The 23,042-nt window shown below is 37.7% G+C and overlaps 1 pseudogene; it reads left to right on the plus strand.

Moving 5' to 3' along the window:
* The first annotated feature begins 7,763 nt into the window (after nt 1–7,763).
* LOC118609815 lies at nt 7,764–7,882 on the plus strand (annotated as a pseudogene).
* The last annotated feature ends 15,160 nt before the right edge of the window (nt 7,883–23,042 follow it).

Genomic DNA, 23,042 nt, shown 5'->3' on the forward strand with positions numbered 1-23,042 from the left:
TGGCAAGTTTTCTGGATATGAGTCAAATCACACTGATGCAAGTACCCTATTGCGTCTACTTGCATAGTAAATGGAAACGTTAGCTCCACTCTCTTCACATTAAAAAATCTATAATAATTATAGCTGTTGGCTCTGGAAGCTTGTATTGGCTTTTGGTGCCATTGAAACACCAAGAGATTTAGGCTGACACTATCTTCATTTACTGGACAAACTAATATGACCAAGTATTTCTGGACATAGGGTTAATTTTTAAAATACAATAAATATTTACTGAGCCCTTACTAGGCTGGGTACTATAATAAATTTGTGGAGCTTTTTATTTGGTTGGATAGTTCAGGTGTTTGAATAAACCAGTAGAACTCGGAGCTGTGGTTATGCTTATTATCATAACCCTGAATTTTAATAGCCTTCAATACTGCATGATTTGTGGGCTTTTAAAATATCATTTGATATTTATTGTACTGCAACAAAAAAGGTTTTTGTTGATCCTTTAGATGTACTTTACTAAAATATCAATAATTTTTAAACATTCGAATTGATATCTAAATAAACGCATTGTCTGATGTGGGAGGTAATTCATGTATCTTAAAAGGGGAACTAAAATGGTCAGTTTCATTTTCTGTTTCCGTTGAGACTAATTTCCTGTGCACTTGTCTTTAGATCTAGAATGAGTGAGAAATTTAACTGACTGTTAAAATCAAAACCTCTGTTCAGTTGCCTTTTTTGAAGTACTGCACCAGCCAGGAGAGAGAGTATGCTAGCACAGGCCCATCCTTAATATTTGTAAGACCCAAGCAAGAACACGTGTTAAGACTAGGCCTGGGCAGCCCTTCTTCACTTGCCCAGCTCTGAGCTACACCTGGGGAGCACTGATGTGTATGTCCACACTACAGCCAGCACGTTCAGGCTCTGTCCACTCTTCATACCACCTCCAAATATAGCCACTTCTCAGACTTCAGTGTGCGCACACTATGGTAGTCACAGGGCCAGGAAAGTCTAGATGTCAGTCTCAGAGAATAGTCTAGTAGTGGGTTGTTGGGATGCGGTGGGGGATTAGTCAGAGGTGAACCAGAGAAGGCATGGGGTCCAGGGGAGGAGCCCTAGTTGTTCAAAACCTAAGGTAAAGTAGGAGGGGTGAGTATTATGCTAGTATTAATACTTTCAAATTAATGTATTCAATGTGCTACTATCTGCACATGTGACATCCACAGCCAGCTAATGAAACCCCATCATTATATCAACAGAACAAGCATGAATGCATGCCAGCCCTAATTTAGGACCCAAATTCTAACATATTATTCTTACAAAATTAAACAAAACAAAATAAAACCAGAATTCATTGTTTTTACTCAAGAAGCATTTTTATTCAAAAATTTTAAAAAAACACAATATTTCTCATCTACTCATTTTTTTAAACATGGCATTTAAATTGGTACCTATTTATATCTAGTCCTGCTTTGAGCAAGTTTGTAAAGATCTTACACCTGATGTGCTCTTTTGCTGTCAATGTATCCTGCCTTTCTGCAGGGAGCACAGAGAGGAAGATTACATAGACATGCACAGACAGCAGGTCTTTTTCATCATGTCTATATACAAGAGGAATGGGGGAGGGAGAAGATAGGGACTGTGTAAGCCAGTGTATCATAATAGCCCATCTGTTAGAGTGTCAAGAAATCCAGAGGAAATAAAACATTTCTTAAACACCTGTAAGTCCATTCCATGGGGCAGATACGGCATCTCCTCCCACAAGGGACCACTGCAAAGCTAAAATCAACAACTAAGAGCAGCTGCAGCCTTGCAACCAGCTGCCCTTGCTAACCTCCTTAGAGGGAGGGCAGGGAGAGTTTTAAGCAGAGTAATCAGCAGAGTAGACTGAAATAGCTCCTTTTTTTTTTTTTTGCATTATTCTTTTCCTCTTATGAAATGTGTTGGAACCTCTCCTGTATGCTGAAGATGTTCCTATGGCTGCTTTTTTTGTTTACAAAGCTTTGTAGGCTGTGTTGATGCCTAATCTTCCATTTCACAGAACTAGGGCTCATAGCTTCAAATTGCTGCAGGAATAGATTCAAATACATAAAGAAATGTTGCTGCTTTTGTAAAAGTTCCTTTGGGAAGAGATCACTAAAATGTGTCACTTGGTCACAGGCTGTGAGATCTCTCAAGAGCTAAGTGAAAAAAAGAAGATACCAACAGCCATTGATAAAATCATATGTGTGAAAAATCCTCCCAAAGGATTTGACGTGCCTACACATTGAAAAAGAAAGAAGAGCCATAATTAGGTGATGGGAAGGCTAAAATGATAAATAACAGTTTATAGGTATCTCAGGAGAGTGAATGCAATGAAGAAAAGAATTTTAGGATTGTTCTGGGAAGATTAATGTAATAAAAAGCAATCATCTGAAAAAAATGAAAATGATCTGAGAGAACTTCCTGATACTGATAAGAAATGGCAGGAAAGCCATTAGCTAAATTGTTTATAATAAAGAAGGAGAAAGAATCAGAAAATAGATAACTTAGAACATCCTCCTCTTCTCCCTGGCCTTTCAGGCAGTAAAATGGTGAGTTAAGTAAGATCATCTCATGAGCTTTCTCATCTCTTAATCTTATAAACAGAATAAAAACCTGTTTCTGATTGCATTCCTCCCACCCTTTTGCCTATAGTCCTGCTGCTAATGGAGGTGTTCAACACATAAACCTAAGATTCACTCTACTTTCATTGAACTTCTTCATTGTACTTTGAAATATTTTAAGTCACTTTATCAGCATAAATTGTGACAAAAGAATAAGTCATGTTTGAATGTCCTTTTGCTGTGGATGTTACATGCCTGTCTGAGAAACGTTTTGGTGATTTCTTGTACTTATCCATTCTAGGACTTGTTAGTGTGAAAAGGAAAATAAAGCTAGAAGCAAAAAGTTGATTCTCAGATATCTGATATCTTGCTCATATGCCTAGGTTGCCTGCTTTTAAAAACAAGAGCATGTTCATCTAAGAATCCGTCAACAAGCCATGGATCAGAGATTCCCCACAATATTTGTTCTGCTGTCATTACATGCAAAATGTCTAAGGTTTTCAGACCTGAGAAGTCAACTTATTTGAAAAGTTTTTGTTTAAATTTTCAAGAAACCTATTCATGGGATGTAATCAAGAAGACCTAATATAACTTAAAAAGAAATATTTCATAAATCACTTGATTCAATTATTATAGACTTCTGGAGACTTCTACTATATTTACTTTATCTCTTCTCTTTTGAGTCATCGTTATTTTACTCCCTTCCTAACGTCATTCTTGTTAACGGTTGTTGACCAACTTAGATTTCTACATTTCACTAAAAAGCATCCAACACCCTCTTTAATTTCTAGAAAAACTATTAAGGTTTTGGGCCTGCCATGAAATTGTGCCGTGCAGATCTCTAGCTACATAGAATGTAACTAACTAAGGTTCCTAACTGTTATACTCTGATAACCATGGTCACATCTGTACCAAGGCCACACTTGCCACGGGCTGCTTGTAGCCAATGACTAGGTGTTGCAGGCAGTCCTGTTTTTCTGATGGCCAATGGACTCTGCAGTAGCCTTGCTGAAACTTTCTTAGGCTCCATAGTGGTCAGGGACACTTCCACGCAACCTTCTTTATTTTCTCCTTCATCTGTGGTTAGACCTGCATCCTAATCTAACAGCTCTGCCAGCTTCCTCTCCATTTTCTCTCACACAGGCATTACTTTAAAATCCTTACACATTTAATTCTAACCTTGTGTCTGTTTCTCAGAGAAACCAGACTAATACAGCTCACTTTTCATTCTTGGTCCTTTTCATTAAAGATGGGAATGCTGAGATCTTAATATACAAACTTAGGCTCCTTACTTTTGGCTAAATTGGGTCACAGTCTAGATGAAACCAGCATAGTGAAGAACATAGGATCTCACATCTTTCTTTCAAGGAATAGATTACCCTGTATACTAGTCCTGGTCCCCAAATTCACAATTTCAAACAGCCTTAAAAAGCAGAATAGAAGTGGGGAAGGATTAGGGTTGATGATGGGTACTAAAAATCATCCTACTAAACAGATAAGAAAGATGGTTCAATGCCTTAAAGGTTGAGTTTTTATGACATTATTATCTGACAATGTGAAAAAGGGCTATTTCTTGAAATAATATTTCATTTTTTTATTCCAAAACTAATATTAAATTTTCTCTTACCAGTGGATGAATTAGGCTGGAATATCATGAACTCTTTTCTGGGACTCCTAGATCCATCAAACCACAAATAAGGTTATGACGGGAAGCTTTCTTGGCCTATACACTTTCAATTGAAACCATCATGGGCCAACCCATGGCTGAAGAGTTGCTGGGGCCTTCATTCCAGTTCAGCCCAATCCTAGCAGACAAGGGAATGACAGAAATTATCATTTCCCCTAAGCAAAATCAATATAATTTCAACTGTGACAGCATAAGCCCTGAAATTTTGTTAATCTGACAGCAGAAATCGCTTCCTCTCTTATTGCTTCATCCCCACTAGTTTTGGAAGAATTAGCAATTGATTCAGATCTTGCTATTTGCTTACCCAATGTCTATCGCCACCCCTCCCTTTTTTACTAGAACAATCTCAATTTTGCTCAGAAGATAAGTTCAGTCTCTCTTGCAGCTAGAGATGATCATGTGACATAGTTTTAGCCAATGAGATATAATAAGAAATCTTTAGTTAGGTCATCCAAAAATATCTTTAAAAGAGAGTTGACTAAAGAATTTTGCATGTACAAAACGATAAACCGATTCTAAAATGTATATGGCTTATATGACAAATCCACAGTTAACATCAGATTCAATGGTTAAAGATTGAAAGCTTTTCCTCTAGGATCAGGAATAAGACAATGGTATCTACTCTTGCCAGTCTTATTCAACATAGTACTAGAAGTCCTAGCTAGAGCAATTAGGCAAGACAAAGACATAAAAGGCATCCAAATCAGAAAGTAAGAAGTAAAATTGTTATTTGCAAATGATATAATCTTATATAAAGAAAATCCTAAAGACCCAACCAAAAAACTATTGGGACTAATCAACAAATTTAATAAAGTTGCAGGATATAAAATCAACATATAGTAATCAGTTGCATTGCTATACGATAATATCAAAACACCTGAAAAAGAAATAAAGAAAATTACATTGACAATAGCATCAAAATCAATAAACTGTTTAGGAATAAAATTTAACCAAGAAGTTAAAGACTATACAATGAAAACTACAAGAATGTGAAGAAAGAAATTGAATAAGTCAGCTTCCAGTGAAGAAGGTGGGGTAGGTAAACACTGTGCCTGCTTCCTTCCATGACTACCTCAAAATCACAACTGAACTACAGAGCAACCATCATTGAGGATTGCTTAAAGTCTAGCTAAATAGAAGGACATATATAAGAAGCCACATTGAGATTGGTAGGAGGGATAGAGACACTTAATAGGTTAGTCCCATACCCATATGTGACAGTTAAAAGCTGAGAGGGGTATCTTGGCTTTGGAGGTCCCCCCTGAGTAGCGAGGGGTCCCATCCTTGTACTAGGTTCTCCAGCCCAGGGTTCTAGTGCTGGAAAGAGAAATCCTCATAACTTCTAACTATGAAAACTAACAGAGATTTTGGCTGAATGAGATGGAGGTCACCTGGAGTTTCAGGTGTCCCCTCTTAAAGAGCCCACACATGGACTTCCTTGCTGACAGACTCACCTGCTCTGAGCTTCAGAGCTGGAGCAGCAGCTCAAAGGGAGCCAGAAAGGAGGAACTGATTTATCTGTCTCCAGTGTGACAGTTGGTGGAGGCAGCATTTTCCAAGACAGAAGTGCTGGCAAAATCTATCGTTCACTTGTTGAACCTTCCTCTGACACAGCATGCAGATGCAGGCAGTTACCATATCTAAGTCTCCATAACCCTGACTAATACCTTCAACCCTACCCTGGCGATTCCCTGAGCTCCCACCCAATACAATTTGTAGGCCCACCCAAGCCACCTCTAGTGGCTTTTCCATACAAACGGCCTGTCTTGATTCATGCTACAGACTTTCCTAAAATCTCTTAAAGGTTCACAAACCCCAAACAAACAGCATCTAGCTTTGGTATGCCCTGTACCTCCTGCTGAGTGGCACCAAGGCCGGAATTAGTAGCAGCCAGCCCCAGTTCACAGCTTAGCCTTTCCCAGGCACTTCAAAGCCCAGTACAAGTGGCAATCATCTGCATATCACTTTGTAGCTCAAACCAAGGGGCCTGAGACAGGGCATAGGCAGTGGCTGAGCTTGGCCTGCAACAGACCCCTTCCCAAGAGGCTCCAGAACCAATGCACCAGATGGCCAGTTCCAAACCACACCAGAGCACCACCTAACCACCTTCACAAACAACACACCCAAATGGAAGACTTGGTAGGCACAAGAGCCCTACTAAAGCAAATCCTTTTCTGGAGGGTCAGCCCCTGCACATCAGCTCCCCCACTGTAGGCATGAGCCAGTCCTCATAACCAGTTAGCCTGAGGGCCAATTCTTTCCATTGACCAGAAAACAGCAACCAAGGCTGAACTACAATAAAAGGACATACACAACCCACACAAGGAACACACCTGAAGCACTTAGCCCAGGTAACCAAGGAGACTGTGCCACTGGGCCCCACAGGACACCAGCTACATAAGGCCATTCTACCAAGATTGAGAGACATAGCACCTTTACCTAACATAAAAGCAAATGCAGGGAGGCAACCAAAATAAAGAGATAAAGAAACATGTTCCAAATGAAAGAACAGAACAAAACTCAAGAAAAAGAACTAAACAAAATGGAGACAAGCAATTTACCAGATGGAGAGTTCAAAACACTAGTTATAAGAATTCTCAGTGATCTCAGTGAGAAATTCAACAAAGAGATAGAAAAAATAAAAATGGAGGATGAAAACACAAACTATATTCAGAAATGAAGAATAAATTAACTGAAATAAAGAATTGAGGGAATTAACAGTAGATTAGATGAAGTAGTAAATAGAATCTGTGATTTGGAAGATAAGGTAGCAGAAAATACCCAATCAAAAAAGCAAAAAGAAAAAGGAACCCAAAAAAATGAGCATAATTTAAGGGGCCCCTGGGACATCAACTGTACTAACATTCACATCATGGGGTACCAGAAGGAGAAGAGGGAGGCTGAGGAATTAAAAACCTGTTTTTAATAAAATAATGATGAAAACTTCCCAAACCTAGCGAAGGAAATAGATATACAAGCCCAGGAAGCACAGAGAGTCCTAAACAAGATAAATCTAGAGTCCCACACCAAGATACATCATCATTAAAATGCCAAAAGTTAAAGACAAATAGAAAATTCTAAAAGCAGCAATAGAAAAGCAATTAGTTACCGACAAAGGAGCTCCCATAAGACTGTCAGCTGATTTCTTGACAGAAACTTTGCAGGCCAGAAGGAATTGGCACTAAATATTCAAAGTGTTGAAAAGCAAGGACCTACAACAAAGATTATTGTACCCAGTAGAGTTATCATTTAGAATCAAAAGACAATTAGAGATCTTCCCAGACAAGGAAAAGGTAAAGGGGTTCATCACTACCAAACCAGCATTATAAGAAATATTAAAGGCATTTCTTTAAGAAGAAGGAGAAGAAGGAGGAGAAGAAAAGATCAAAAATACGAATAATACAACAGCAATAACTACACATGTATTAACAATTACTTTCAATGTAAATGGGTTAAATGTTCCAATCGAAAAATAGGGTGGCTGAGTAGGTAAGAAAACAAGACCCATCTACGGTCATGCTACTTTGAACAAGCTCAATCCTGTCTGATCTCAGAAGCTAAGCAGGGTTGGGCCTGGTTAGTACTTGGATAGGAGACCACCTAGGAAGACCAAGTGCTGTAGATGTATAAAACTTAAAAAAAGGAACTATAAGCTGGCAAGGTCTTTGCAATCTGTTAGATCAACCAAGGGCTGCTTCACCTAAAAAAAAAAAAAAAGATAAAAAAAGATAAAGAAAACAAGACTTATACACATGCTGCCAACAAGAGACTAACTCCAAATTGCGAGACATACACAGACTGAAAGGAAAGGGATGGAAAAAGATATTTTATGAAAATGGAGGGAAAAACCTAAGGTAGCAATATTTATACCAAACAAAATGACTTTGAAACAAAGGCTAGTAGCAAGAGACAAAGAAGGACCCAGTAATCCCACTTCTGGGTATTTATCCACTACTTCTAGGGACATGTGCATCCTTACATTCATTGTAGCATTATTTACAATAGCCAAGATGTGGAGACAACCTGGATATCCATAAATACATAAATGGATAAAGAAGAGAGGTACATCTATACAATGAAATATTACTCAGCCATAAAAAAGCTTGCCATCCGAACAACATGATTGACCTAGAGGATATTGTGCTGAGTGGAGTCAGATAGAAAGAAACAAATTCCATACAAATTCACTTTTATATGAAATCTAAAGAATGAAATTAATGAACAAACAAAACAGAAACAAACTCATAAATACAGAGAACATTTTGATGGTTGCCAGATGAGATGGGTGTTGGGGAAGATAGGTGAAGAAGGGGAAAGGGATTAAGAAGTAAAAATTGGTAGTTACAAAATAGTCATGGGGATGTAAAGTACAGCATAAGTAACATGTTAATAATATTTTAGTAACTCTGTATGATGTCAGATTAGTGTCTAATCACTATGTTGTATACCTGAAACTAATATAATATTGTATGTCAAACATAACTGAAAAATAAAAAAGTATTTAAATTTTTTAAATAAAAATAGAAGTAAAGCAAAAAAAGAAATTGAAGAAGACACAAATAGAAAAATATTCCATGTTTATGAACTTGAATAATTAATTATTAACATGTCCCTAATATTCAAAGTCATTTATAGATTCAATGCAATCTCTATCAAAATTCCAAAGGCATTTTTCACAGAAATATAAAAAACAACCCTAAAATTTGTACAGAACCATGAAAGGTCCTAAATAGCCAAAGAAATCCTGAGGAATAAAGCCAGGAGCATCATACTTCCTGATTTCAAACTATACTGCAAAGTTACAGTAATCAAAACAGTATGGCACTCGCATAAAAATATATACACAGACTAATGGAACCAGATAGAGAACCCGGAAATAAATCTCCACATATATGGTCAACTAACATTTGACAAGGGAGTCAAGAAAACTCAATGGTGAAAAGATAGTCTCTTCAACAAATGGTGTTGGGAAAACTGAACGACTGCAGGCAGAAAAATGAAATTGGACACCTATGTTAAGCCACTCATAAAAATTAACTCGAAATGGATTAAATACTTAAGCATAAGACCTACTACTATAAACCTCCTAGAAGAATACATAGGGAAGAAGCTTCTTGACATTGGTATTGGCAAATGATTTTTTTTGTATAATACCCAAAGTATAAGCAACAAAAGCAAAAATAAGCAAGTAGAACTACATTAACCTAAAGAACTTCTGCACAGCAACAGAAATAATCAACAAAATAAAATGACAACCTATGGGATGGGAGAAAATATTTGCAAATGACATATCAGTTAAATGGTTAATATCTAAAATATATAAAAATCTCACACGACTCAATAACAAAACAAACAATTAAAAATGGGCAGAATAACTAAAGAGACATATTTCCAAAGAAGATATCTCAGTGGCCAACAGATACATGAAAAGATACCCAAAATCACTAATCATCAGGGGAATGCAAATCAAAACCACAATGAGATATCATCTCATAGTTGTTAGAATGGCTATCATCAAAAAATGTTGATGGCAGAGAAAAAAAAAAACCTTTGTACACTGTTAGTGGGAATATAAATTGGTACAGGTACTATGAAAAACAGTAGGATGTACACAAAAAAATAAAAAGTAGAACTACCACATGATCTAGCAATTCGATGTCTGGGTACATATCCAAAGGAAATGAAAAAAGGATATCGAAGAAATATCTTTACTCTGATGCTTATTGCAGCATTAGTCACAACAGCCAAGATACGGATACAATCTAAGTGTTTGTCAATGGATGAATAGATAAATAATATGTCACACATATACACACATACGCACACACACATACTCACACACACATTCACAATGGAATACTATTCAACCATGAAAAAGGACATCCAGCCATTTGCATCAGCATGTATGAACTTTGAAGGCATTATAACAAATGAGATGTCAGACAGAGAAAGACAAATACTGTATAATATCATTCATATGTAGAATCTAAAAAATAGAGTGGAATGGGGGTTACCAGAGACTTGAGGGTGAGGGAATTGAGAAGATATTTAAGCATACAAGCTTGCAACTAGTAGATAAATAAGTCCTAGAGATCTAATGCGCAGCATAGTGATTACAGTAAACCATACTGTATTATAAGCCTTAAATTTGCTAAGAGACTAGATCTTAATTGTTCTCCCAATATTATAATAAAAATAATAATAATAATGATGATAAAGAAGAAGAAGAAGAAGAAGAAGAAGAAGAAGAAGAAGAAGAAGAAGAAGAAGAAGACGACGACGACATGATAAAGGTATTAGCTAATGCTATGGTGATAATGATATTATAATATATAAATGTATCAAAACATGTTGTACACCTTAAACTAACACATTGTTTTAATATTTCTATTACATATGAATAAAAATAAAATTAAAAATAAGCATTCACGGCAATGCAATGGGTTAAATATAGCCAAGGAAATTTTGGAAAGGAGCAAAAAATTGCAAGTCTTAAACCACTAGCTATCAAGACTCGTTTTATTAAATCAGACAGTGTGGTGTTGACTCAAGGATACATAAGTAGACCAATAGAGCAGAATAGAATCCAAAAATAGATCCACACAAATATGGAGGCCTGATTTACAGCAATAACAGTGAAATGCTATAGAGAAAACATTTTTTTAAAAATAAACTATGTTGGGTCCACATGGAAAAAATAAAAATTAATTCCAGATACATTATATTTCCAAATGTAAAAGGTAGTACAATAAAGCTTTTAGCAAAAATCATACAAGAATAAACATATTTGTGACTTTGGAGCAGACAAAGAATTTTAAATAGGCCCCCAAAAGTGCTAACCATAAGGAAAAAACTGATAAACAATGTTCAGATTAAGAACTTCTGTTCATTAAAAGATACCATTAAGAGAATAAAAAGGCAATTAACAAAGTGAGGGAAATGTTTACAATACATATATCCTGCAAAGAACTTGTTATGAACTGAGATATGTCCACATAAATGTGTATATTGAAGCCCTTACCCCCAGTACCTTAGAATGTGATTGTATTTGATGAAAGGTCTATAGAGATGTAATTAAGTTAAAATGATGCCATTAGGGTGAGCCTCAATCCAATTTGACTGAAGTCCTTATAAAAAGATGAGATCAGGATACACACAGAAAGACAGCAGGGGCACCCATGCACAGATTGACAACCACGTGAAGAGGCAGCAAAAGAGGACAGCCATGTACAAGCCAAAGAGAGAGGCCTCAGGAGAAACTAATCCTGCTGACATTTTGATCTTGGACTTGCAGCCTCCAGAACTGTTAAGTAAATTTTTCTTGTTTAAGTCACCCAGTCTGTGGCATGTTGTTATGGCAGCCCCACAAATTAATACAAAACTCATATCCAAAAGATATATAGAACTCTATAAAACAATATGAAAAAAAAAAACACGCACACAATGAGAACAGAAAAGCATGAACAAGTACTTCACATAAAAAATGAATATCCAAATAACCAATAAACATATACATGTGTAAAGCTGCTCAACTATAGTTGATTCACTAATTATCAGGGAAATAAAAATTTTAAATGCAATATTAGACAAAATGGCTAAAATGAAAAAGATAATACCAAGTGTTACCAAAGATTCAGAGCAACTGAACTTTTATATATTGCTAATGGAGTAATAAATCAGTACGAATACTCTGGGAAATTGTTTGGCAATATCATAGCTAAGCGTAGGCATAATCTATAACTCAAAGATTCTTCATCAATGAATATATCCACAGAAATGTGAACATATGTTCACCAGAAGACTTGTACTGGAATAGTAATTGAAGTACTGTTCATAACAGCTAAAACTTGCAAACTATGTAAATGCCCACCAATTCTAGAATGGGTTAAAAAAATTAAAATCACACATTGGAATAATATAGAAGTGAGAATAAATGTTCTATAATTACTTGTAATAATATGGGTGAATCCTACAAACATATTAAGCAAAGGAAGACAGACACATGAATACAGGCTGTACACTTCCATGAAGTTCAAAATCAGGCAAAATTAATCTATACTTTTTCTTTACATATATAAAAAGGGATGTCTGGGGCAGTAAGAAGGATTCTGAGGTACTTGAAATGTGCTGTTTTTTGTTCTGAGTGCCAATCACATTAATGTGTTCACTTTGTAAAAATTCATCAAGCTCTACACTTGTGATTTGTGAGCTTTTCAGTATGTATGTTATATATCACTATAAATATTTTATGAAAAAGAGGGAGCCAAGTCATTTGGCTTGCACTTTCCTTTCACCTTTCCTCCTTTTCCTGCCTGGAACACAGATGTGATGCCTGAAGTGAAACCATGAGGTAACAAGCATGAGAACAAAAACCACATGCTAAAGATTGCTGGGCAGAAAACAGGGGTAGCCTAGGGGGTCCTTGCGTGCATTATGAAGCTCTGTAATATTTATTGCAGTCTTCTTATTCCACAAGAAAATTCTACCCTCACTTGTTTAAGCCATAATCTAGTCAGATTTTCTATTATTCACAGCTAAATCTAATGCTAATTGACAAACCAATTCCTAAAAATAAGATAGATGAAGAAGAAAATACATATTGCACAAGGATAATGATGGTGGACAGGGATGATCTGGACCTAGAAGGAACCTGCCCTATCCTTCCTAGTTGTTTTGTTTGTTTGTTTGTTTGTTTGTTTGTACATGCCTGTGACTCTGAGCCAGACTTCAGTCAAAGGAATTTAAATTCACAGGGATGTTCTCTCTGGAAGCCTTTAATATAGGACTGAAACAGGCAAAGAATTCAGATATCAGTATATGAATCCTGCAAAGAAATAAGAAATTTTATGTTAGTCTTATTGTTAGAAATGGAGTATATAACTCAAATGCTGTAACATAGATCTATATTAACAATGGCTTACATATGGTAGCCCCTCAGTGTTAGAGCCCCAAACACCATCACTGGTTCTCCACCATCCTACGATGTTGCCCTCAACAGCATCAGCATGGTCCAAGAGGGCTCACCATTACTATTCTGCACTCCAGACAGCATGGCAGAGGAAGAATGGCAAGAAAGACATCCCTCTCTTTAGAGGCACAACCAGGTTGTAGATGTCACTTCTGATCACATCCAATTGGATAGAAATTGGTCAAGAATATTAGCAAGAAACTTTAAGAAATGTAGTTGTTAGCTGAATGGCCATAATCTCACTTCGAAAATCTATTACTATGAAAGAAGAAAAATGGATATGGGAGGGGCAGGAACTAGTAATCCTGCTGCTACATGGGACAAGTATATTTCTACATCCATTTCATCTTTTGAGAATCTACATACTAATAAAAATGAGAAACAAATTTCTTATTTCATTGAAACAAGTTTTGAAAAAGGAAATATGATTTCAAGAACAGCTTACATTTTTTTAAATTTAAACTAATTCTTGCCTCACCATATTCTATTCCCCAAGAATTCTGTGCAAAGTTTACCTTTCCTGTTAAGCATTCCAGATGAACTACACCTGGCTCCAATTGCTTTAATCACTTCCCCAGTTTCATCCACAACACATTCTGTATGTAGCACTAAGTGATTATGCATATGTGTATACATTTTTTATTGAGCTTAAATGTAGTTTTCTCTGATGAAGTGGAAATAATTGGTTTTTGAAGTCTGGCAGATATTGATCCAAATCTCAACTCTGTGGCTAAGTGGCTGCATGATCCTGCTACACACTCCCTGCCGCACACATATACACTAATACCTTTGGTCTCAAAGGAGAGGTCTGCTCTGGTTCAACTCATTTCTTGACCCTTACCCTTTCCACTTACTTTAATAGTCATCCTCTCTTCTGCCTCTAAACTCTTTTTCTCCACTATTTTCTCTCACCATATAAACAAGTTCATATCTCCTTTTCTTTCAAAACTTCTTATCTCTACGTCCTAAAAAAGATAGCTCTTCTCTCAGTGTCACTTCACCATATAGCTTCTTAAAAATGTGTGCTTCCTTCCTTTTGTGTGCTCCCAGCCTTTTGCTGTTTGATTTCATTCATATTCCTGAAATTAATCTGTTCTTACAAAAAGTGCTAACCACTTCTAACAGCCAATCTAACTGCATTCTCCAACACAATTCACCACTTTTTCATTTACAGATGTTTTTTCCCCTTGGTTTTCATGCTCTTCCCCCTCAGATATAGCCCTGCCTCCTTCCATTTTCTTTCTGAGGCTCCTTCAGGACTTCCTTTTCCTCTGCTACCCATCAAAGGTTGGTCTGCTCAGGAGTCATGTTTGGACACCTTCTCCTCTTACTCTCCACATTCTTTATAGATTGCTCATTCATGCTTTTGGCTTCCTTAAATTCCAAATCAGTCTCTCTAGTCCAGACTTTACTGAGTTTTAGACCATCCCAATTTTCTTGAGACTGAAGGATTTCTTGAGACTCAGGACTTTCAGTTTTAAGACTGAGGAATCCAGAATGAGTCAGTCACCCTAGAAATTCTAAGCACCTACCAGACATGTCAATTTGAATGTTCTAAGTACAACAAATTCAACATGTCCATCCCTAAAACCACGGTTCCATCCCCACCCCCAACCTGTTCCTCTTCTTTTATTCACTACTATGGTTAATGATGCCTAAACACTTACAGCTCTCTCAGCTGTGTTCACTAGTCACCAAAAGCTGGACAAAATTGAAATGTACCTTTATTACCTCTGCCTTCCTCATCTCTTGCTTGGACTATCCTCACCAAATCCTAATCTCCCTGACCCTAGTCTTGTCCCTCTAATCTAGAGAGCCATCTGGGTAATTTTTCTAGAACCACTATCTAACCATATTATTCTCCTGCTTTATTGAAGTTTCCCATAAAGTTCAAATTCCTTTCATTGGACTCCTGCAAGTCCTGAAAGATCTAACCCCTGCCTGTATCTCCAAAAATATTATTTCTGATCCCTACTTACCACTTGTTATAATTTCCTTACATTGAACACTGAACTCTGCACTTTCCTGAGAAAGGGAATGCTATTTCACGTATCCATTACCTTGCTCATGCTATCCTCCCTACTTGGAATGTCCCTTCTTGCTACCTGACCAGCTCTTATTAACCCTTAAAGTCTTGATTCAAGTGTCTTCTTCCTTATGAAATCTTCATTGTATCTATAATATACTTCTCTCATACCTCTTAACACATGAAAAAGCAGTTAAAGATACATTCACATCTATTTCCCTTTCCCTTACAAGACTGAGTATAAAATTCTTGAGAGCAGGAACCTTGTATATTCATTTTGAAGTCAAGGACAGTGTTTGGAACACACTCAGAGCTAAAATATATGTTTAGTTCCCCATTTGTAAGAAAACAGGTGTTATATCTATCTTGATAAGTATTTTGCAGGTATTAACATATAAGAAAGTATCTATCACTCTGCCTAGAATTCAGTAGACCTTTATGTTTCTCTTCCCCTTTACTGTTAACTTAAGACCTTTTCTACATGTTTTGTTATGTCCCTAGTTGAAGCCTGATAGATATTTCTAAATGACTGACACTATAGTGTCACTGAGCATTACCTGTCAAAATTGAACTTACAAATGCCCTAAACCTAAGTAATTCCACTCCTACATAGATACATCATAAACAACTCTGCATGTGTCTACCAGGAAGTATATGCAAGAATGTTCCTAACACCACAATTTGTAGAAGAGAGACAGAGAAAGGAAGGTAAAGGCGGAGGAGGAGGAAGAGGAGGAGGAGAAGGAAAAAGAGGGGAAGGGGAAGAGGAATAAGAGGAAGAAGAGAAGGAGGAGATAGGAGAAAGAGATATGGGGGGAAGGGAAGAAGGGAAGGAAATAAAGAGGAAGAAAGAAAGGAAGGGTGGGATGGAGAAAGAAGTCCAATGTCCATGAACGAAAGTGGAACACTTTATGACAATGAAAATAAATCAACTACAGCTACACACTTCCACATAAATGAATCGCAAAACTTAAAGCTTGCAGGAAAAAAAATCAGTGGAATTTCACTTATATAAAGTTAAGAATTCACACCCAACCTAAGTAATGTATTGTTTAGGGTTATATATTATATTATATTATATTATATTATATTATATTATATTATATTATATTATATTATATTATATATTCAAACTACAAAGAAAAGCAAAGGAATAATTTGCACAAACTTTCAGTTCATGATAGAGGTGGGAAGGGGCAACTAGGAGGAGTACTGAAGGGTTTCAAATGTTTGAGTTTCATAGTCTGTATGGTTAGTAAATAGCAGCTCGTTCTATTTTTGTGTTATTATTACATTATCGCTCTTTAAGCTAGACAACTGAATTCCATTCTTTTGTATATAAGGTATACTTTAAATTTTTAAAATTGCTTTCTTAAAGAGAAGTTAAGTAATTTTTTCAAGTTTATACTAAAAAGTAAGAAAACCACTAGTGGAACCCAAGTCTGTCTGATAATTAAGTTCATTATGTTTTTCTCCCCTACATATACATTGGCCCCTAAATATTGCACTTACATAAAAGTTGCCTGTCCTTAGCCCATTGATGGATGATAGGACAAACAAAATATGGTATAAAGACATAATGGGATATTATTCAGCCTTAAAAAGAAGAATATTCTGACACATACAACATAGATGAACCTTGAGGACATTATGCTAAGTGAAATAGCTCAGTCAAATAAAGAAACTGTATGACCCCACTTATACGAGGTACCCAGAGTAGTGAAGTCCATAGAGACACAAAGTAGAACAGTGGTTGCCAGGGGCTGGGGAAAAGAGGAAAAGGGTGTTCAAAAAAAAATCATTATCGTTTAATGGTATAGAGTTTCAGTTTTGCAAGGTGAAAATTGTTCTGGAGATTGGTGAGGGTGATGATTGCACAACAGTTGTGAATGAACTTAATGCCACTGTATATTTAAATATGATTAAAATGATAATTCTGTGTTATGTGTATTTTACCACAATTTTTAAAAAATGTGCATGTCCTTCTCTGGAAAACAATTAAGGTGACTGGAATTTATTGGCGGGGCACAGAGAAAAGCTACTTGCTGAGTTTCCAGACATGGTCCAGTAATTCGTAGCCAACCTGCTCCCCTGGCTGCACCATCGCCTGAGTTTCTAGGCTGTGGCCTCCTGGAAGTAGGTCTATTAATTAAGGCAACTACCATTCCTCATTTGCCCCTGGCCTCATCCCCTTGGTAATGGAATGGAATGTAGGGTTGCTGCCAGATGGCAGATGAGTAAAAGGGCAAGATCTAAAGTTGAGAGAAACAAGAAATAAAGGGGTAGCAGGTGCTGCTGAAGTTGGTCTGGTGCTCAGGGGTCTGTAGGCCTAATCACTTCAGTCCCTCAGTCCCCAGCCACATGGTGAGAGGTACAAGAACAGAAGAGGATGAGGAATCAAGGAGGAAATGAGAAACAGAAATCATCACCTGGAATACTGGGGCACAGAAGCCAGAATTTGCCACAGAGCTGAGCATTAAGCCTGAACACATCTCCAAGAATGATTTAGCCCATGTCTTATTTAGCAACTCACACTTGACAGAAACACAACACAACTCACAAACATGCATATACAGACACATTCCAAAACACAATGTTGAGAGAGACACAATTTAATCATCTGTATAATTTGCCTACACAACATCGAGAAGCCAGAATCTAAATGACTGACTTAATTCTTTGTGTCTGAATTTTTGGCATCATGCTGACCCTAACTCAGAAATCCTATTGCAGACTGACACTTTTTTCCATTGTAGTAAACCTACTGCACAGTTTTCCTAAGAATTATCATGGCCAGTAGAAGCATATATATATTAAATTAATGTTTAGAGATGAAATGTCACTGAGATAAGAGTGTTCTTAAACACTCATGCAACTCATGGAGCATTTTTCTGTGTAAAATGCTTAAAATTTTTAGGGAGGGAGCTAATCATTAAAGGATCTTGTGTCCGTGAGGAGAAATTGAGGCACAAAGAAGAAGGAACTGGTCAAGATCACATACAAATGTTAATTGAAGAGCTATGATTAAACCTCCTAATGCCCCAGAGTCAGAGTTGGTCTTCTTTGGTTGAGTCAAGGTAGCTCTCTGAACATATCAGAGATGACTATCATGACTCTAGCTCCCCAACTTCCTCAACAAGGTAAAATCAGATCCAGCACAGGTTTAGAGGGATCTTTGGTGATTTCTCTCACACCTGGCTCACCTTCAATCCAAAGTTTCCCCCAAGTGACCAGATCCACTAAGCCTGATTCAAAGGGGAACAGTAATCTACTTTGATATGGCCAGGACTGTGCCTGACTCCTGTTTCTACTCCGGCACAGACCAAAACATCAGATGTAGCCTCAGAAAAACATTGGCCTTATCAGAGCCCCATGACACACTTTCACCTCTTCTATCAAACTCCAGTCTTACCTCATTCCCACCCCTCAACATGTACCGCAGACTTTCCGACTCCAGGGTTAGTTCAGTGTATACCTAGACAGACTGTATTCTCAAGTGACATACTTAGGACTGTGTTGAAATGGAACTGGCGTGTGTCTGTGTGTGTGTATACAATAAGAGTTGGTAACAATCATTAGTCCTGCTCCTTCTTTCTTTTCAGCACATTAGCTTCTCTTGGGGTAGTTTTCAATATGTGAATGTTAGGAAAAGGCCCAAAGTCGACTCTTCTTCACCATCAGTCCTATTTGGATGTAACTCCCTGCACAGGCCATCTCCTCACTGAATCACTAATGCTTTGGAGAAAACTGAATCTCAGAGAACCATAGAAAGTCTAGGTGATGGAAAATTGAAGATGATGCCAAGGGTCTCTAAAATGTATTAGTTTGCCAGACCCATGTAGATCATCAGTTAATCGGTCCTTCAAATCCACGACAAGGAGTAACAGCCATTCTCAATATCTAGTTTGTAATTGCTCTTTTGGAAAGGTCTTTAAAATTAAATTAAAAACTGCTTTAAGTATGAAATGTCAAGAAAAGAATGAATGGGATCTCACATGGCACACCAGGTGCTCTCTTTCAGTGGCTCCATTATGTATCTGGGATGCTGATGTTCTCCTGACTATAGTTTTCATCACACTTTTCAGACAATTTTGTGTGTCGTTAGTTAATTGTTTACCAATGTGGTTAACTCTCAGCTGTGTAAGATTGCACGCACCAGAGTAGACACCTACTCACCCCAGAGATGTGACTCAGAGATGAAACTATTTAGCTGTGTGGTCCTCCTAGCCAAGAAAGCACTGGACATCTTCTGAATAATAATGTCTGCCCAAAGCCTGATTCACTAAAAGGGCCACAAGTCTCAGGTTTGCAACAATGGCTACTCTGTTTTTCTATCTTGAACTCCAGTTCACCAATGGCAGAAAACTTAATCTAATCCATTTTAGATAAACTCAAATCTCTGGGGTTTTCTCAATTATTGTTAAGTGAGTTTCAGATTTTCTCCTTTCCATCATTTTCCCCTTTTCCCCTGGACTGACCTGAGTTCCAAGGGGTTTATAAAATGTCTAGCTGTGAGCACTAAAAACAGGAATGGTTTGGGTCTGGGACTGTCCTCTTTCTCCCCAGGATACCTAAGTTGTTTAGTCCTACCTTGTTTCCATGTGTAGCCATCTTTCCAGGCTGACACTACTGAGATATCTGTATACTCACCTTGTCTGTGACTAGGAGGTTAGTATCACCTTCTGCAGCAAAGACCCCTAGATAGACTCCCAAGACCCATTTAGTTCCACCGGCTCTCCTGTTTACTGGTACTATTTAATCTCATCCTCAGCCAATTTCTATGCATTCCATGGGACACAGGAAAACTCAGTTGCTCTGAGGGGAACAGAAAACCAGATGGACCGCCTTGGGCCTCCTCTCTGCCTGGCATTTAACAACGCCATCTTAATGCTCAGCTGCACTCATGCATAGCAGCCGAGGGAAGCTGAAGTAGGCAGCCTCCTCCCGGGGCTTGAGAAGGACGACACACACATCTCTATTCTTGATACAAACTTCTCTGTATGTTCTGTTATACAGGGGCGGGAGGCAAGATATACAGTCTCTTCTCCAAAATCCCACCACCTACCTCTCCAGTTCTTTCTCACAGAGGGCTTTGTCACTTCTCTGTTGGAGAAAATTTGTTTCACAGTTTTATTTTTGAATGTTTCTGTCTTAATACTTGGACGGTACTAGTCCAGGCCCTTGGTGTGAACAATTCTAGCTAAATTTGCAGAAAAAAATTAATTTATTGAATGAACACTGGGTGGTTCACAGAATCACTGGGAAAGCTAGAGAATCTGCTGAGAACCAAAAGAGGCTGGACAGCAGAAACAAAACACTAAAGAGTTAAGTCTCTGCCACCATGGAACATGCCTTCATTACCACTGTGACTAATCACTAACAATCCTTGCAGCTCTGGGTCACCACCTTTATACACAATCTTTGGCAGGGGCACAGTTTACATGTCACAAGCTGGCTACCAGGTAGCAGAAAGATGAAACATCCAGTTCCCAGGTATTTTCACACTGGGAGGCAGGAGACTGCTTTCTATCAAGACTCATGGGATAGAGGTATACACAAAATAGGAAAGGCCTCAGACAAATAAAAAAAAGGTAAATATTCACTGCAAGAACTAAGACTTTTTTAAATTAAGAGTTAAGAATTTAAAAATCTTTGATCTCTGGCTAAATTCTCTGATTCCCTCTTATCTAGCTGCCTAAATAAAAGAAGATCACAAGGTGAAAGGAAGTGTGAAGGGAAAAAACACATAAAATAATGCTTAATGATATGCAGATGTTCCCCGACTTATGATGGGGTTATGTCCTGATAAGCCCATCATAAATTGAAAATACCGTAAGTCAAAAATGCATTTAATAGACTTAGCTCTCTGAACATCATAGCTTAGCCTAGCCAGTTTCTACTGAATGTGTATCACTTACACACCATCATAAAGTTGAACTATTATAAGTCAGAGATTGTCTGTACTATCTCAAAATTTTTATCTCCCTAATTTCTTATCATTCCAAAAATTGATGTTTTGTTCCTATTTTGTATGTTAGAATGTCTAGATTAAGAAGGTTGCTGTGTGATATTGTGCAATTTATTTATCTTTTCTATACCTTAGTTGTCTCATCTGTAAATTAGGATAAACTTACCTTACAGGAGATTATAATAAGGTTAAAAGGTTTATAGCTACAAACAACTACACAGTTTCAGGGATGACAGTATAGTGAAAAGAGCATCATTGAACAGGACATCAGTAAAATTGGCCACTAATTCTCTGTGAACCATGGACACATCACTTTACCCCTCTGAGCTTCAATTCTGTCATCTGTAAAATAAGCATGTTAAACTAGATCATTGCTAAACTTCATCCATGAGTTTGACCTAAAAATCAGCTAAGTCGTCCAGATTCCATATGATAAGGCAGTTACCAAGATGTGTACTTCCCCCTCAATGTCCTAGCTTCAAATTAGGCCTAATCTTTCCCTTGGCTCTAGAATAACAGTTGATATGACATGTTAAGCCATGAAGCATGACATAATGATGTGTGCTGCACACATAGGATCTCACCAGAAAAAAAGAGATACAATATGATCAGACAGCATGAGTCAAACAACAAAGCCAACAAGAAAGAGATACACAGGCACCAGGGCAGAGTCTGATCTCTGATGAGAAGAAAGTTAAAGGGAGCAGACCCTGGAGGTTCATCATGACTGTACATGGTTTAAGATTTGTTTTTTGTTCAAGTGTACCTTTTGTCAACATCACCATGTCATGTTGAAAGAGTTAGAGACATTAAAGTCATGAGTTCACACTGAGATTTGGAAAGAGGAAAAAGGAGAAATGAAACTTTTCACTCTGTGACACTTCCTGAGGGGAATAATAGTCAATAGATGAATGTGGAAGAAGAAAGATAAGATGGGAGGCTAGGAAAGACAGACAGGAAGAAGGTCCGAGAGAGTTTGGCAGGGGGTTTAATAGTGCTCTATAAGTGTCCCCTAGTGCTGCTACACACTATGACTCCCAATCCATCTTGAGGATTTCTAAAAATGGAGTGATAGTGGCGCCCTCCTTTCTGCTCCTATATCACTAAGTGTGTATCTTTATTGCACTACTTCAAATGATAACTCACTACAATTTGTCTCCACATCAGACTTCTGAGGGTCCCTAGTGCCTGCCTTGTGCCTCAGTGCCCACCAGGTCTTCGGCAATGCATATTTTCCCAAGGAAGGCAGCAATTAATTCCAGGAGAGGGGGAGGAAAACGGGGTAAAGTTCCACAGAGGTTTTAGCCTATGAGCAGGAATTTTTTAAAAACAAATATTTTTCCAGATGGGAAAGCAGAGGCAATGTGCCAAAAACAAAGAATAACCAAAGAGAGAGAGGATAAAGCTGGTAGGAGGAAAGACAGGTAATTGCAGGAAGGGACGGGGTACTTAGTAACTGACATAGAGAGAATACAGGCAGGACAAGGGAAGTTGAAGGAGCTCATAGAGACTCAAGAGATGTTCCAAAGGAAGGTGGTAGTACGGGTGTAGGGCTGAAGTCAGGAATCTGGTGACCCAGACATACAGAGAAGGAAGGGATGAGGACCAAGGATGTGGCTCCGAGAAGAGAAAGCATAGAAGAGATTGAGAAAAAATACAGAAAGGCAAGGTGAAGCAGTAGGGCTACCCTGGGTAAGCCATAAGGGAAGAGCGTTTCTGCAAGTGAAAGAGCACAAACAACTGAGCTGTCCTTTCAGATTTAGCCCAAATAGCACAGGGAGTGACTGTCATTTTAAATCTCAGAGCCAGCTCCGGTTCAGTGG

This window comes from Rousettus aegyptiacus, unplaced genomic scaffold (genome assembly GCF_014176215.1).
Source record: "Rousettus aegyptiacus isolate mRouAeg1 unplaced genomic scaffold, mRouAeg1.p scaffold_m13_p_11, whole genome shotgun sequence".
NCBI lineage: Eukaryota > Metazoa > Chordata > Mammalia > Chiroptera > Pteropodidae > Rousettus > Rousettus aegyptiacus.